A 16,181-nucleotide genomic window follows, 5' to 3' on the forward strand; every position below is an offset into this window, starting at 1 on the left:
CCCTCTCTCCCTCTCCCTTGTCTCTGCCTCTCTATCTCTCCCTCTCTGGGAGGGAGTGAGGGAGATGGAGAGGTGGAGGGAGCGGGCGATCTGGAGGGAGGGAGAGGGTGAGAGGGAGGGAGGGAGAGAGGGATAGAGGGAGGGAGCGAGAGAGGGATAGAGGGAGGGAGGGAGAGAGGGATAGAGGGAGGGAGCGAGAGGGATGGAGGGAGCTAGAGGGATAGAGGGAGGGAGGGAGAGAGGGATAGAGGGAGGGAGGGAGGGAAAGAGGGAGGGAGGGAGGGAAAGAGGGAGGGAGGGAGGGAGAGACGGTCTTTCGCTCCCTCCCTCTCTCCCTCTCTCCCTCTCACCCCTATCTCTCCCTCTCCCCCCTCCCTCTCCTGCTCTCTCTCCCTGTCCCTCCACCTCCTTCCCTCTCCGGAGAGGGAAGGAGGTGGAGGGACAGGGAGAGGGAAAGAGGTAGAGGGAGAGCGTGCGGAACAGGGAAACAGGGACAGGGAGACAGGAAGGAAGAGAGGGAGAGGGAAGAGGGACGGGGGAGGCGGGAAGAGGGAGGGGGGAGGAGGGAGAGAGACGGGGGAGAGCGTGGAGGTAGGGGGAGGGGAGAGGGAGAGGGATGGGGGAGAGCAAGGGGGAGACGGAGGTGGAGAGGGAGTTGGGAGAGGGACGGGGAGAGGGACGGGGAGGGGGGAGAGGGAGGGGGGAGGGAGAGAGGGAAAGAGAGAGACGCAGAGGAAAGAGGGAGAGGGAAGAGAGAGAGGGACAGAGGGAGAGGGAGAGGGAGAGAGGGAGGAGGAGAGGGACGAGAGGAAGCAGGGAGAAAAGAGAGAAAGAACACACCATCTACATTTCTGTCAAATGACACCGGGGATCCTTACACAACCAGGAGAAAATAACACAGCGAGGCTCTTTCTCAGCTGGAACTGGAACTGCAGATGGGGCCAAACACCACCAGGGTGGCCACACATGTCCAGCTGCCGCCCCAGCCCCCTGAGTCTGGTCACCAGGGCTCTGAGTGTTTGCTCCAGGGACCTGGGGTTCACCCTGTCACCCTGGAGGTCGGGCCTAGACAGCATGGCCCCGGGCTGGACACATAGGGGGAAAAGCATCCCCACAGGCCAGCTTGTGCGTGCCGATTCAGCTGCCAGATTCTAGAGGCCCGGGATCACCCTGTGGCCCATGAAAGCCAGGAGCCAGGAGGGTCTTGCATCGGGATTCCTGTCCGTTGGACTGGAACGTTTACGTAAGGAGTCTTGGAAACAGTGGTAACAAGACTGAATTCGAACGAGCTTTAGGATATTATGGACCACTCCGAAGTGTGTGGGTTGCTAAAAACCCTCCCGGCTTCACTCTTGTTGAAAATGAAGATCCCCGAGATGCAGCGGATGCTGTCTGAGAAGTAGACGGGAGAACACTCTGTGGCTGCCGAGTAAGAGTGGACCTGTCGAATGGGGAAGGGAGAAGTCGAAATCGTGGCCGCCTCCTTCTTGGGGTCGTCGCCCTCGAGATGATTATCGGAGGAGGAGTCCTCCCCCTCACCACAGATCTCCAAGACGGAGAAGCTTCTCCCGCAGCCGGAGCAGGTCCCTTTAGTAGATATAGGAGAAGAGAGAGATCACTGTCCCGGGAGAGAAATCGCAAGCCGTCCCGATCTTTCTCTAGGTCTCCTAGCCGATCCAGGTCAAATGAAAGGAAATAGCAGACCACTTTGCAAGAGGAGTGGTGCACAGGAAATACCTTCATTTGACAGGAGTATGTACAGAAAATTCAAGTTTCGTTTGAGACTTCCGAAGCTTGATGCACTTTTTAAATGTTTTAGCTGTTCCCGTTTGTTTGTCTCTTGGGACAGTGACACATAAAGGTGTCATTCTCTGTGGTTTGAAATGGGTCATATGAGGCATGTAATATGAAGAATTGTTTCTTTACAATGTTCTCTTAAGCAGAATTGAATTTGCTTTGAATTTTTGGTCTTGCCTAGACTGATAATAAAACTCTAACTCCTGCCCACCTAAAGTGTGATGTTTATCATTATGGAAACAACACTGGCAAACATTGAAAAGACTTTCTGTAGCTGGGATGTGGTATGCAGCTGTAGTCAAGCAAGCAGTCTTTAAAAGGTACTGTGAACACAAGCCAGCAGGGAGAAATGAAAGCCGCACCCTTACCCTAGATTAGAGGTTTAAGAATTCCACTAGTCTTCACACTGGACAAGAGGTTGTCCAGTGAGTTTAGCATCTAAGAAGTTTCAAGGAAGTTAGTTAACCTTTGAGTTAGGTCATAAGTCCCCTCTGTGATTGCTGTACATGAATACATAGCTCTTTGTAAAGTTTTTTGGAAGTTGAGATTATCAAGACACCAGTGTCCTCCCAGATTAAGAGTATATTGTAGAGCTGAACTTTGAGTTACTGTGCAATTTTTTTTTCATGCTGTCATTTGTAATATGTTTTGTGAGACTCCTTGGGATTAAAGTTTTGGTTCCAAACGGAACAAAGAAAACAAAAAAAGGATCCACCTGCCAATGCAGGGGACCCGGGTTCGAGCCCTGGTCCGGGAAGATCCCATGTGCCGCAGATCAACTAAGCCCGTGGGCCACAACTATTGAGCCTGCGCTCTAGATCCTGGGAGCCACAACTACTGAGCCCCCATGCCACAACTACAGAAGCCCGCACATCTAGAGTCCGTGCTCCGAAACAAAAGAAGCCACTGTAATGAGAAGCACATGCCCGCAACAAAGAGGAGCCCCTGCTCGCCGCAACTAGAGAAAGCCCGTGTGCAGCAATGAAGACCCAACGCAGCAAAAAATAAAATAAAATAAAAAGACGCTACTGGCCAGGTGATCAAGGGTAAAATTGTTTGTCACAAGTCCCGTTGATGGTGTGTATCCTTGATGTGTGTATCCTTGATGGTGTGTATCCTTGATGATGTGACCTGAGGAGAATGACATTTTTATCTCTGTCTGGATCTTCCACCCCAAACCCCATAACTCCAGCCCAACCATAAGAAAAACATCAGAAAACCAACAGACAAACAAATTGAGGGACAAAATACCTGACCAGTCCTCCTCAAAACTTTCAAGGTATCAAAACCCAGGGACGTCTGAGAAATGTCACAGCCCAGAGGAGACTGGGACAGAAAAAGGGTGTTAGGGGAAAGCTAGGGAAATTCTAATAAAGTGTGGACTTCAGTTAATAATAACGTATCCATCTCGGTTCCTTAGTTGGATAAGCATGTCGTACTAACGTACTAAAGTACTAACGTGTTGGAAATAGGGGTACTGGGTCGGGGGTCCACAGCACTCTGTACACTCTGTACAGATCTTTGCAACTTTTTTGTAACTCTAAGCTATTCTAAAATTAAGCAACTACTAAACAGAGATAAGAATGTTATTTCCCTGATTTGAACATGGCTGAGTTTGTTTTCATGGTCACATTTGTGCTATCTGGATGTGTCTTGGAATCAGTAGCAAAGGAGAGTTGCCAGCCCCTGGGAAGATGCGGCTGGTTTGCAGGTGGCTTGCTCTGGAGCTGAAGACCAGGGTGGGAAGTCTGCAGCCTCGGGCTGCACTTACAACCATGGGAGGGGATGGGCCAGCTCAGTTAGGGATGGAACCTATAAATAAAACTTTTTCTTTTCCATTATGGCTTATCACAGGATATTGAATATAGTTCCCTGTGCTAGACAGTAGGACCTTGTAGCTTATCCATCCTATATTTAATAGTTTGCGTCTGCTAACCCCAAACTCCCAATCCAACCCTCCCTCACTCTTTCTCCCCCTTGGCAACCACAAGTCTGTTCTCTATGTCTGTGAGTCTGTTTTTGTTTCGTAGACAAGTTCATTTGTGTCGTATTTTAGATTTCACATATAAGAGAGATCATATATGTGTCTTTCTCTTCTGACTTACTTCACTTAGTATGATAATCTCTAGGTCCATCCACGACGTTGCTGCAAATAGCATTATTTCATTCTTTTTATGGCTGAATATATTCCATTGTATATATGTACCACATCTTCTTTATCCACTCACCCATCAGTGGACATTTAGGCAGCTTCCACATCTTGCCTATTATAAATAGTGATGCAGTGAACACTGGGGTACATGTATCTTTTCTTTCTTTTTCTTTCTTTTTTTCTTTCTTTTTTCTTTCTTTTTCTTTCTTTCTTTCTTTTTCTTTCTTTCTTTCTCTCTCTCTTTCTTTATTTTTTTGTTACACAGCATGTGGGATCTTAGTTCCCTGGCCAGAGATGGAACCCATGCTCCCTGCACTGGAAGCACAGAGTCTTAACCACTAGACCACCAGGGAAATCCCAGGGGTGTATGTATATTTTTGAATTAGAGTTTTCTCCAGATCTATGCCCAGGAGTGGAATTGCGGGACCCTATGGCAGCTGTATCTGTTCTCTGCACGTCTCACATCAACCACGTGCACTCCAATCCTTGCTCTCAACGTCATCTTCGGGGAACACAACCTGCGACAGGGACCTTGACAAGAAGAAATGGCTCAGGGAAAAGCTAGCTGCACAGGAAGGAGATAGAGGCCATCGACCCTGGGGTGTGGCGGGGAGAGTGGGCACAGAGATTGGTCATTTCGTCCCTGATACTCAGCCCTCCTGGCTGCCCCACTCTAGGTCACCTCGGGATACAGAGGTGACCCGGTTAGAGTCCCAGCCTGTGCAGGAATCTCGGGGCACAAGCGGGTCTGAATAATATTAGTGCAGGGTCTCCCCCATGGCACTGGGGTTATTTGGGGCGGGTCATTCTCTGCTGGGGGCCCCTCTTGGGCACTGTGTGGGGTTCAGCAGCATCCCTGTCCCCACCCATTTGATTCCAGGGTCCCCTCCCCCCCAGTTGTGACAACCACAGATTTTCCCCAGACATCACTGAAGAACTGGGGGAGGCGGAAGCAGGATGGCCCTGGGTGAGGACAGCTGTGTTGAAGCAAGCAGCCTGGCTTAGGGCAAGGTCTGCCCCAATCCCGTCAGAGCCTGCATTTAGAACTGCCCCTTCCCTCTCCCACCTCCCATGCCCTGCAGTGGTCTCCGAGACATCATCCCCATGTAAGAAATCACACCTTCTCAGTTTACTGTCCCCAGCACCTAGAAGAGTGTCTGCTATGTAGTAGATGCTTCATAAATACTTGCTGAATAAAGGAGTTGAATAAAGGGATGAGTGGATGAATGAATGAAGGTTACCATGGAAGGAGGGGGGAGATTCCCTTTCTGGCTCTCGGGGATTGGGATATCAAGTGAAAGATCCATCCTAAATAGGCTGACCAGCCTTCTGGGTTCCCCAGAAATGAGGGTTTCCCCATAGTTCCAGCGCTCAAACCTGAGCGGTCCTGGGCAAAGTGGGGGCGGGTGTTGGTCACCCTGTGTAAACACAGTAACAATTCCAACTGCAATAGCAATGGCCAAGGACCTCTACGGTCTTACTGACCAGGCACAGTTCTTCACCTGGCGGGGAAGGGTGGGCCAGGATTGGAATTCCGGTGATCCAGGGTGGGCGGGTGAGGGCACACCCCGGGCTTGTGTAGGGGAGTCCAGGAAGGTTCTGGAGGAAGTGACAGTGACACAGGAGGGAGGGAGGAGTCTAAGGAAGAACGTCCCACACGACAACGTGTGCCAATGGCCCTGGGCCCAAGGTCACACCTGACCAGGGCTTGCTTGTTTTCTTTTTTTCTAATTTACTTTTCCCCACATGGATATGCAATTGTCCTAATGCCATTTATTGAAAACTCCTTAATTTCCTCACTTTCTGTCATATCAAGTTCTCATCTATCTGTTTCTGGACCTTTATTCTCTACCATAGAGCTATACGTCCCATCCTTGCACCACTAGGGCTGTTTCATCACTATAACTTTATTTTTTACTCATTTATTTCTTTGGCCGTGCTGGGCGGCATGTGGGATCTTATTTCCCTGACCAGGCTTTGAACCCGCACCCCTTGCAGTGGAAGCTCGGAGTCTTAATCGCTGGACCTCCAGGGAAGTCCCCAGGGCTTGCTTTGACATCCATCGAATGGTGGCGGGTGGGCACGGGGAGCAGCTGTCTGTGAGCCACCCTGTGTAGAAATGCAGGGTGGAGGGCAGGACAGCTGGAGCGGGAGGGGAAAAGGCGGAGGAGGGAGGGAGGGAGGGATGGCGGGCGGGCGAGAGACAGACAGAGAGTTTCCGGAGACAATAGCTCTGGCCGTGTCCTAGGGCATGAAAGCTGAAAATAGCTCCTAGTGCCGGGAGCCCTGGAGCCGGAGCCTGGGAGCCATTGTGACTGGCACTCCTCCCTGGTGTGTGTGTGTGCGGGGGCGGGGGGCTCTGGACTTCTCAGGCTGGGAATGGGGTGCACGGAGCAAGGACGGAGCAGGGACGGAGCAGGGACCCTTCTCTCTGGGACCTCGCAGGCCATCCTTAGCTCACAAAGCTGAGCCACTCCCGGCCCTACGGGGGGGGGCTTATCCTCCCTGTCCCCTGGATCACACCCCCTCACACACGACTTCCCCTTGTGTGCTCCCAGCAACCAAGAGAATCTGTTTTTAAAAGATTTGGGGGAGGGGGGTAAACATACAAACAAGAGCAGAATGGATACTTTTTCCGAATGGGAATGGCTCTGTGTAACCCCTTCCCCAGGGTAACCAGAGTCCTGACCTCTAACACCCTTGACGAGTCAGCCTTGGTCTGGGCTTGCAGACCCACGGAAGCTTCCTCATCCCCTCCTTCAGACCCCGTCTCTCCCTCGGCGTCTTTGTGAGAGGCACCCGGGGAAGTGGGACTGCTAGGCTGTACTGCTGCTAGAACTGCACCTGGGCTCCACCAGGCTCCAGCCCCCCGCCCTGTGCACCTCTCTGTCCCTGAGGCACCTCAACTGGTAGGAGCGGCATCACCTTCCCTCCCGGGACTTGTGACACTTAAGGGAGACACAGAAAGGACAAGCGTTTGGCTCCCTGGCTGGCAAAGAGCAGGTGCTCAATTGTCATAAGTGGCCGTATCAGTGAGGGTTCTCCAGACAAACAGAATCCATAGGGTGTGTGTGTATATACACACACACGTACATATGTACACGCATACAAAAATATACAGCTGTGTATATATGCAGTACGCATACAGACATATACACATATAGTATATACAATACGCAAATACATATATACACACATATATATAAAATGCATAGTTTGTATATATACAGTATGTATACACACATATACACGTAATATATACAATAGACACATACAGATACACTATACATACACACATATGAAATGCATCGTTTGTGTATATACAGTATGTACACATACGTATAACATATGCAATGTACACACCTAGGTACGTCTATATCATACATATATACACACATAGAAAGATATTTAGGTGTGTATATATACAGTATACATACATACACATATAATATATGCAATACATACACGTACATACATATAGACACGCATATACACCTACATAGAAAAGCATGTAGAATAAAAATATATATGTACTGCATATATAAATTCCTTGTATTCGTTCCTCCTTTACGCAAAGTGGACCAATTTCAGTGTTAATCTCTTCTGAAAAATACCTTCCCGGCCACATCTGGAATAATGTTTGTGGTTGCCGGGGCCCCACGCAGTGCGCACATGAGATTAACCATCCCCGTGGCGATGATGACACTTTATTTTCTCCCTTGACCATTGTCACTACTATTCCAATTAAAATGGCAGTGCTATGAGGGCAGGGCATTTCCTTTTTGGCCAGTACTGAGCGTCCGCGGTCTGGTGCCTAGCATAGGCTAAATACACGGCAATTTTGTGAACAGAAGCCGGGATTCCAGCTGTCATATTTAATAGGAATTATAGTCTTATTATTGGGGGGGAGGGGTTGTGTCACGGTACGTCGAGGTCGGGAGTCGAACTCGCCACCACTGGCCCTGAGAGGTTTTGCCGGGTCCCCACTTCGGGCCGGTGGGTGTGGCCAGGGGCAGCCGATGACGTGCGTATGTGCGGGCGTACGTGCGTGCGTGCGTGGGAGCGTGCGTGCGTGAGAGCGTGCGAGTCCACGGGGCGGGCCGCGCGCGCCGGGAGTGTTTCAGCCCGGCCCCCGGCTCATTGTGGTCGCCTCACGCCGGCCCGAGTTCGCAGCAGCGCTGGAGGCCCCGGGCCTGTGAGCACAAAGAGGGAGCCGGGGGCCGGACGGGAGCGCTGTGGCGGCAGCTGAGGCCCAGACCAGGCCCCCCTCAGCCTCCCGCCTGCCCGTCTGCCCCGCCCCCGCCGGCGGCGCCGCGCCCCTCCCCCAACCGCCAGACTAGCGCGGTGCGGGGCCCGCGCGCGAAGACATGGGGGAGAAGCTGGAGCTGAGGCTGGAGTCGCTCTTGGGGACCGAGCCCGCCGTCTACCCGTGGCCGCTGCCGGTCTACGTAAGTGCCGTCCGTCCCCTCCTCCCGGACCCCCGCTCCTGTTCCCCCACGGCGCGCGCTGAGCCCACCGAGAAACGGAGCGACTCGAGTCGCCAGACCCTCTTTGGAGCCCCCCTTCCCGCCCCGCCGTGGTTCTCCGCGGCAGTTTCCAGCCCCCGCGCGCAGGGTGGGCAGAGGGGAGCCGGCGCCGGCCGGGGGGCACAGACTCGGCCGCGGGCAGCCCGCGCTTCCGAGGGGCGCCCGAGCCGGTCTGCGGTTGGCTCTGCAGGGCTGGGGACCCCGGTCCCCCCGGTCCTGGAATGTCGGCGGGCTTGCCCTTCTGTGCTTTAGGATCTGACATGTAGGGTTTCTTTTTCCTGGTAGTTTATTCTTAGCGCTGTCAACGTGCTTAGTTTTTTTAATTTTTTTTTCTTTTTCAGGGCACCCTTTCCTCCCTCTCTCCAGTTTTTTTGTGTTTCTGTTTTGTTTTGTTTTAGTCAGGCATTTTGTCCCTCTGATCTTGAGTGGGTGGGCTGGCAGGACACTTGGAGAGGAGGCGTTCTGTCCCCTGATCTTGAGTGGCCTTTGGAAAATGACAGGCCAGACGGAAATTTACACAGGCGTCCGGTGATTCCAGAAATGCAGGGTGTCCGGCTAGGTGGGCGCCCGGCCTGTCGTCCCCCGTGGCGGCGTGGTGCGCGTGTTCCTTGTCTCAGGGTTTACGCTTGGGCCCCGCAGCCCAGCTTCCAAAGGGAAAGCGCAGCGGGCGCCTTGGGCCGGCGCCTTTGGGGCGCCCTTTCGTGCGCTCGGCTTGCGGGGGACCGGCCTCCAGGCGACCCGGCGGGGAAGCCCGCGCGACCCGGCCCTCGCGCGGGCTCCGTGTGTGTCAGTTTGTGGAAAGTGTGTCGCGCGCGGCCGGGGTCGGGGTCGGGACGCTGGGACCACCTGGGAGCCGATGTAGAGGGATATGATTTCCATTTTCAAGGCGCATTCATCCTGTGCAGGGAGACAGCCTAACATAAAATTTGCCTAACAAAAACTATATTAACAGGTGGAAAGACTATCTCCCAGTTGAACAGCGGATGCCTGGGACTCGTTTCATTGCTTTCAAAGTTCCTTTAAAAAAGGTGAGCAAAAGTTAATACCGTATTCTTCCAGAAATCTGAATTCACCATATAGAGCCCTGGCTCTCAACCCCGTCGTACTCCATTTTCCCTTTTTATAGCAAATACTTTTTAATACCTCTTTTACTATCCAGAAATGGGATTCATAGACAAATACAACCAACTTTTGTACTTAATTAAAAAACAAAAAAAAAACAATGCAATGCCCTAACTATAAATAAAGAATAAAGTAATTTATAAGAAAGTAATATGTATCTCAGTATGTAAATGTTTGGGGATGACTATACTAGAAATAAAGAAATAGTCGGTTACTTGTACCATGAATGCAATAAACTGTGGACTTTGATTGATAACGATGTGTCAGTGTTGGTTCATGAATTCTAACAAATGAAGCACACTGGTATGGCATGTTGATAATGGGGAAGGCTGTGTGGGATGAAGGAGAGAGGGTGTAAGTGGGAACTGTGTACATTTTGCTCAGTTTTGCTGTGAATCTCAAACTGCTCTAAAACTAGTCTACTAATGAAGAAAAAAAGTGTGTGTTGCTGACACTTGAATAACCAAAGAGATCAATGGAACAGGGTACATGTATAAGCCAAATACATGAAAGAATATTTAGCAGTGAAAGCCATCCTTCCTATATGTAGATATTCAAGAAGTATTTATTTCTGTGTCTATTTTCAGGCACTCCGCTTGGAGCTGGCAATACAGTGGTAGGCAAAATTGATGTGGTCCCTGCCTTCTGGGAGTTTAGAGTCAGGTTAGGAGACCAACATGAAATAAACAAACATAGAAATAACTATATAGAAGTGAGCTTATTTTCTTCCGTCTAATCTCTCTGGAAGAAAGGATTGTAATATCGCTTGTAAGCTGCAGAGGAGGAAACTTGACTTTGAATCTCATATGTTAGCATCCCAGGGTTTGAATAAATGGATAACATAGTAAAGGATTTTAAACATCTGTTCTTCCTTATTTTATTCTTTCTGACAGAGTTTTGAAAAGAATCTTGCTCCAGAAGAACGTTTCTCCCCCTTGGATCTCTTAACAAAATCCAAGGACAGAATGAAGAACTTGGGCTGATTATTGACTTAGCAAATACTCGCCGCTCTTACAAGCCAGAGGTAAATGGAAGGCGTAATTGAAAATGACCTTCTTTCTGATACTGTAATAATTCATAGTAGTTCAGTAGTTATCATCTTATGCTAAGGTGAGTCCTAGCCTTCTCTCGTGGGTTCAAAAAGGGAAGCTAGTGGTTTCCTTAAATACACATTTGTAATTGCTGTTTCAAAATGAGATGAAAGATATGAATTGAACTATAGTATTTGGCAGTAGGCTCTAGATATGCTTAAGAAATTCTGTAAGCTTCCATGTTCTACATTTTGAAAATGAAGTAAACTTTTAGTAGTTACAGTAGTATCCTAAAAAGAAAGAAAGGTATGTCCATTATGTCTTTAGCACTTATGTTAAGCAGTTGCCTGAGCATGTTTAAGCATCAGTGTAAAAGACAATTGTTCTCTAAGTTTTATGCTTCCTTTTCCTGATGCCTTCTGATATAGTACAGAAACCCATCTATTCTCTTGGCCCATGTAGGACATTCCAGTGCAAAAGAATTATCCTCCTTCTGACCTGTTCCATGGCCTTGGGAGACAGTAACACCTAATGTCTTTTAATATTTGTAGAGCAGTTTGCCATTTAGAAAGTTCTTTCATATCCATTGACTTAGTTAATCTTCACAGCAATCCTTTGCTCTTGAAGTGGAAGTAGTACTGATATCTCCTACTGAGTGCTTACCCTGCACTAAGCTCAGAGGATAGACAACTACAATTACTAATTTTACAGACGATGAAACTGACTCTCGGAAAAGGAAGAATTGAAATTTCAGCTCTGTTATTGCTTTTTTTTTATTGTGGTAAAATATAGAGAAATCATATTTCTTTTAACCGTTTATAAATATGCAGTTCAGTGGCATTAAGTACAGTCACAGTGCTGTGTAACCATCACCGCTGTCTAGAACCAAAACTTTTTCATCATCCTCAACAAAAACTCTGTAACCATCAAACAGTAACAACCCCATTTTCCCTCCCACCAACCCTTGGTAACCTCTATTCTATTTTCTGTCTCTGTGAATTGGCCTATTCTAGGTACCTCGTGTAAGTGGAATCTGCAGTATTTGTCCTTCTGTGTCTGGCTTATTGCACTAAACGTCGTGTTTTCAAGGTTCATCCATGTTATAGCACGTAACGAAATGCCATTTCTTTTTTGGCTTAGAAAATCCCATTGTGTGTACATAGACCACAGTTTGTTATTCAACGGTTGATTGACACTTGGTTGTTTTCCACCTTGTAGGTATTGTGAATCATGCTGCTGTGATCATTGGTGTACAGATATTTGTTCAAATCCCTGCTTTCAGTTCTGTTAGATGTGCAGCGTAGGTAGTAGCAGAGTTGTTGGATCATAGCCTACTGCCAAATACTAAGCTGTACGCTTAACCTGTGAGAAAGTGCCAAACTGTTTTCTACAGTGTCGTCTTGTTTTTAAACAATTATCACAAATTTTAAGCATATACAAAAGTATAAAACTACTGTGAGTGTTCCTTGTATACCCAGGAACTCATCCAGCTTTCTTATTTACCAACTGATGGCTGTCATGTTTTATCTATACCCCCACCTGTTTCACCCCATTCCGTATTATCTTGAAGCAGCTCCGAGACAACATGTAAATTACACCTGTACGTTTTTGGTACGTGCATTTAAAATATAGGACTTTTATTCCTTAATATCATTTTTTAATATTAAATACCCAGGGAGTGCTCAAATTTGCAGTTGTCTCCTAAACGTCATAAAAAATTGTCTATAAGAATTTTGAATTAGATCCAAATAAGGTCCACACTTTGCCGTGGATTGTTAGGTCTCTGAAGTCTTGTTTAATCTATAGGTTCTCCCTCCATGTCTCTCTCACTTTTTTTTTCCTCCTTGAATTTTGTTTTTAAAGAAACCAGGTAATTTGTCCCATCTAGATGCCGATGATTACATTCCATGTGTTGGTAACATATTCTTCAGTCCTTTTATTTCCTGTAAATCGGTAGTCGATCTGAATGAAGCTTGCATGTTTTGTTTTGGCAAGACAGTTTCATGGGTGATGATGTGTTCTTCCATGGAGACGTATATAGTTGTGTCTTTCTGTGGTATTAGCAGTCACTGATGATTCATACCTACATCCATTAATTCAGTTGAGGCTTCAAAGAATGGTGAATTCTGTTGTTCTTTTTTTCACTTATTAGCTGGGTATATTTGTACGAGGAGAAGATTCCCCTCATCAGCTGTTTGGTTGCTCAGTTGTAGAGGCATGATTCTCTTCTTTTATTTAACAGTTTTCAAAATAATGAGTTGATTCACAAATATCCTCCAGTGTTGACCAGTTTTGTAAAATTTTATTTATTCCTCTCACCGTGGACTCCGTTACAGTTATTATTCTAACTGAGGCCCTATCTTTGGCCAGTTGGAGCTTCTCGGTGACTCCTGAGTCCTTTGGACATGACATCAGTTGTTTCTAGACTTTTTCAGTGGTCAGAGCTAGGAAATATGTACGTTTGTTTTTAATATTTTTAAAATATGTCATAGGTTCCTACTGCTACTTTCCATTTAAATTCAGAACTAGAGAATTTTCACTTATCCTTTTCTGTCTTCTATTGATAGTCTACTTTCTCCCACCTCAAGAATACCAGTTCTCAACAATGCCTGAAATTGCCTCTGTTTCCTAATTCGAATCCAAGTTCTTCTGACTCTATTCTACTACTCTCCTTAAATCACAGCCGCTTTATGGCCCTTGAAATGTAAGATAGAACATAAATGTAGGCAGAACTGTTTATATCATTTTGAGTTACATGTGCATTCATTCACATAGATTTGCTTTTCCTTTTGCATGCCTGGTAACTGTCCGTTCTGCAGTTTGAATGAAAATCAAGTGATAATTACTGGTTAAAGCAGCTTTGGAAAAAATGGCTCTCATCAGAATGACTGACATACAAAGTTTAATGTACTCTCCTGGTTTATATTCTGCCTTCTCTAATTAATTTTTTATTCTTTCCCTACAAAGGAAATAATACATATTTTCATGGTTTTGCCTTATAGGACTTACCAGAAACTCTTCCTTATTTAAAAATGTGTACAATTGGGCATCAGGTGTCAGATGACGACACTAGTTTTAAATTCCAGTGTGCTGTTAATGGGTTTCTGAAAGAACATAAAGATAACGGTGAGTTGCTTTTGTGTTTGTTTTTGTTTTTCCTTTACCTGAACTTTGGTATGCATTTTGAGTGGGGTTGGGGATTTTTAACATTTTTAATAGTTCTGACATTCGTGTCAAGTTGTGTTTGGTAACATTAAGGTGGAAATGTCAGATGGTGCTACTAGAGTACGGTGTTTTTCCTGTTTATGGTCACAAACAATTTAGTTTAGTTTGGAAAGTGATCTTTGTGAGAAATATGAACTGAGCTAGCTTACTTATCTCTTTTTTAAAAATTTGAATGGAAAATACATAAAAACATAAAAATGTTCTTTTGTCCTGTTTATTGGTTGAGAGGTGGAAGAAAAGGTTTAGACTCTCAGGTTCTTAGCGTACATAAAAGAGAAAACAAAAAGCAAAGGTTCAGAGTGAGACAGATCCCTAGAAGCAAAACAAAACAGAGTGGACCAGGTAGAGTGGCTTCCTCATCATATATGTGTTTAAGATATTTTTGCTGCTTTTACCCTTCGGGTGCAAGTGAGGAAGAACACTACCACCTCTTACTCTTATCTTCAGACAGGAAGAACTTAAAAGGCTGGTGTTTTCTTGTTTCCGCTTTAAGATCTACTCTGTTGATAGTAGGTGTTAATAGCGTGTGAATTTTAAGGATCCACTTGCCTTTTTCTAGCATCTAACTATCAGAAGGAACATGGTGTTTGCCATGTTTTAAGACTGAGGAATCTTTTGTCTTTGGAACACCACTGACGCCCATGTGAAAGTGTTCATTTTGTCCTCTTTCTAAATTTAGCCTGAGGAGTGTGCACTTTATTAAATCAATGTAACAGACAGTAAATATTCCGTGTATATATAAAATGATGCACGTATATACATAAAACAGGGAGTAGGGGAGAGGGAATAGAGATGGAGGTGGGAAGATAGGGGATAGGAGGCGAGAGAGAGAGGGAGAGACTGGAATTTCAAGATAAATGTTCATTCTATAACCTGGTTGCTTAATGCAGGTACTAGCTCTTAAATATCTTCAGCCCTATTCACAGATCTTCCGTGTACTTTAGCTTTAAAACTTGAGAGGCTTGGCCTGTCCTGTGATAACCAGGGTGTCTAGAAAGGAGGCAAATTATCTGATGTGTTTAAACTGTAGTCACAGAAATGTTACCTCTTAAGACGTTAGGGCGCAGCTGCCGGCCTACTCACTTCCTCCAGGCTCCTTTGTGTGTGTTCTGTCTGTTCCGCGTGGGCTAGAAGATCCTTACAAGTGCATGAGAACACGTTTGTAAACCTTGATTGTTCACATGTTATACCAAGTGTAGTCCATTGCATATGCTGACTCCTCTGTGGGTCTTCTGCATGCAGTGGGCTAACTTCACCATGCTGTCTGCCATTGCAGTCTCAGGACCTTAGTTATGATCCATTGGTGACTTCCTCTGCTGTAAGGCCCTCCCACAGATGCCAGGCTCACTGATAATGAGGAGGAGACTATACTACGCACTCCCTAGAATGGGTAGAGACTCAGAAAATGAATTGTTTCAGTAAACACCGAGAGCCTTATAGGTTTGTTGTTAGGGCACGGGGATACAGAGGTGAGTAGAAGTCTTTGTTCAGTAGCAACTTCCAGTTGTCTAGGAAGAGAAACATGTAGTGAGTCTAAGTGGGTTAATTATGATAAAAGAATCAAGTGCAGCAGGAATATAGAGGAGAAATTGAGGAAGGCCTGACTGAGGAGACAGCGTTTGAGCTGGGCTTGGGGGAAGAGGATTTTGCCGGAATGAGGAAAGGACAGCCCAGGTATTGGGGACAGGTACAAAAGGCCCAGGGCTTGAACTTGTGCTCTGGAGGGGCAGCCTCTGGTGTGACTAGAGGGTAGTGTGAAAGGGCAAAGAAGTCATACATTCATTTTCAGCAAATATTTGTATAACACCTTCTGAGTTGAAGGCACTGTTCTAGGAAGTAGGAAGAGAACAAAGCTCTTGCCCTTACGTACTTTCCATTCTAGTGGGGGAGAGAGATGAATAAATAAGTCAATATGTGGAGTGTCAAGCGGTGGTAAATGCTTTGGAGAATAACAAAAGAAGATGAAGAGGTGAGGGAATGTGGTAGGTGATCAGGGAAGTCCCCTCTATTAAGATGTCGATTGAGCAGAGCCTTGCAGTGAGAAACAAGCCATTGGATATCTGGGAGAGTGGAGATGGGGTGGGAGGGTGTGTTCTGGGAGAGTGGAGATGGGGTGGGAGGGTGTGTTCTGAAGCAGAAGGAATAGTAGGTGCAAAGTCCCTGAGGCACGCCTGTGCTTGGCATGTTTGAGGAATAGTAAGGAAGCCAGTGTGGCTGGACAGGGGAAAGTGAGTGAGGGCAGGGCAGTAGAGAATGAGATCAGGGGAGGCTGGCAGGGCAAAGGAGGGAGGTGGATGATGTAGGTCCTTGTAAGTCATAGTTTGAACT

Source organism: Delphinapterus leucas, unplaced genomic scaffold, assembly GCF_059928025.1.
Source record: "Delphinapterus leucas isolate spDelLeu-1000000601 "Yukka" unplaced genomic scaffold, BTC_Dleu_Yukka2 spDelLeu_asBTCV2_sq53, whole genome shotgun sequence".
NCBI lineage: Eukaryota > Metazoa > Chordata > Mammalia > Artiodactyla > Monodontidae > Delphinapterus > Delphinapterus leucas.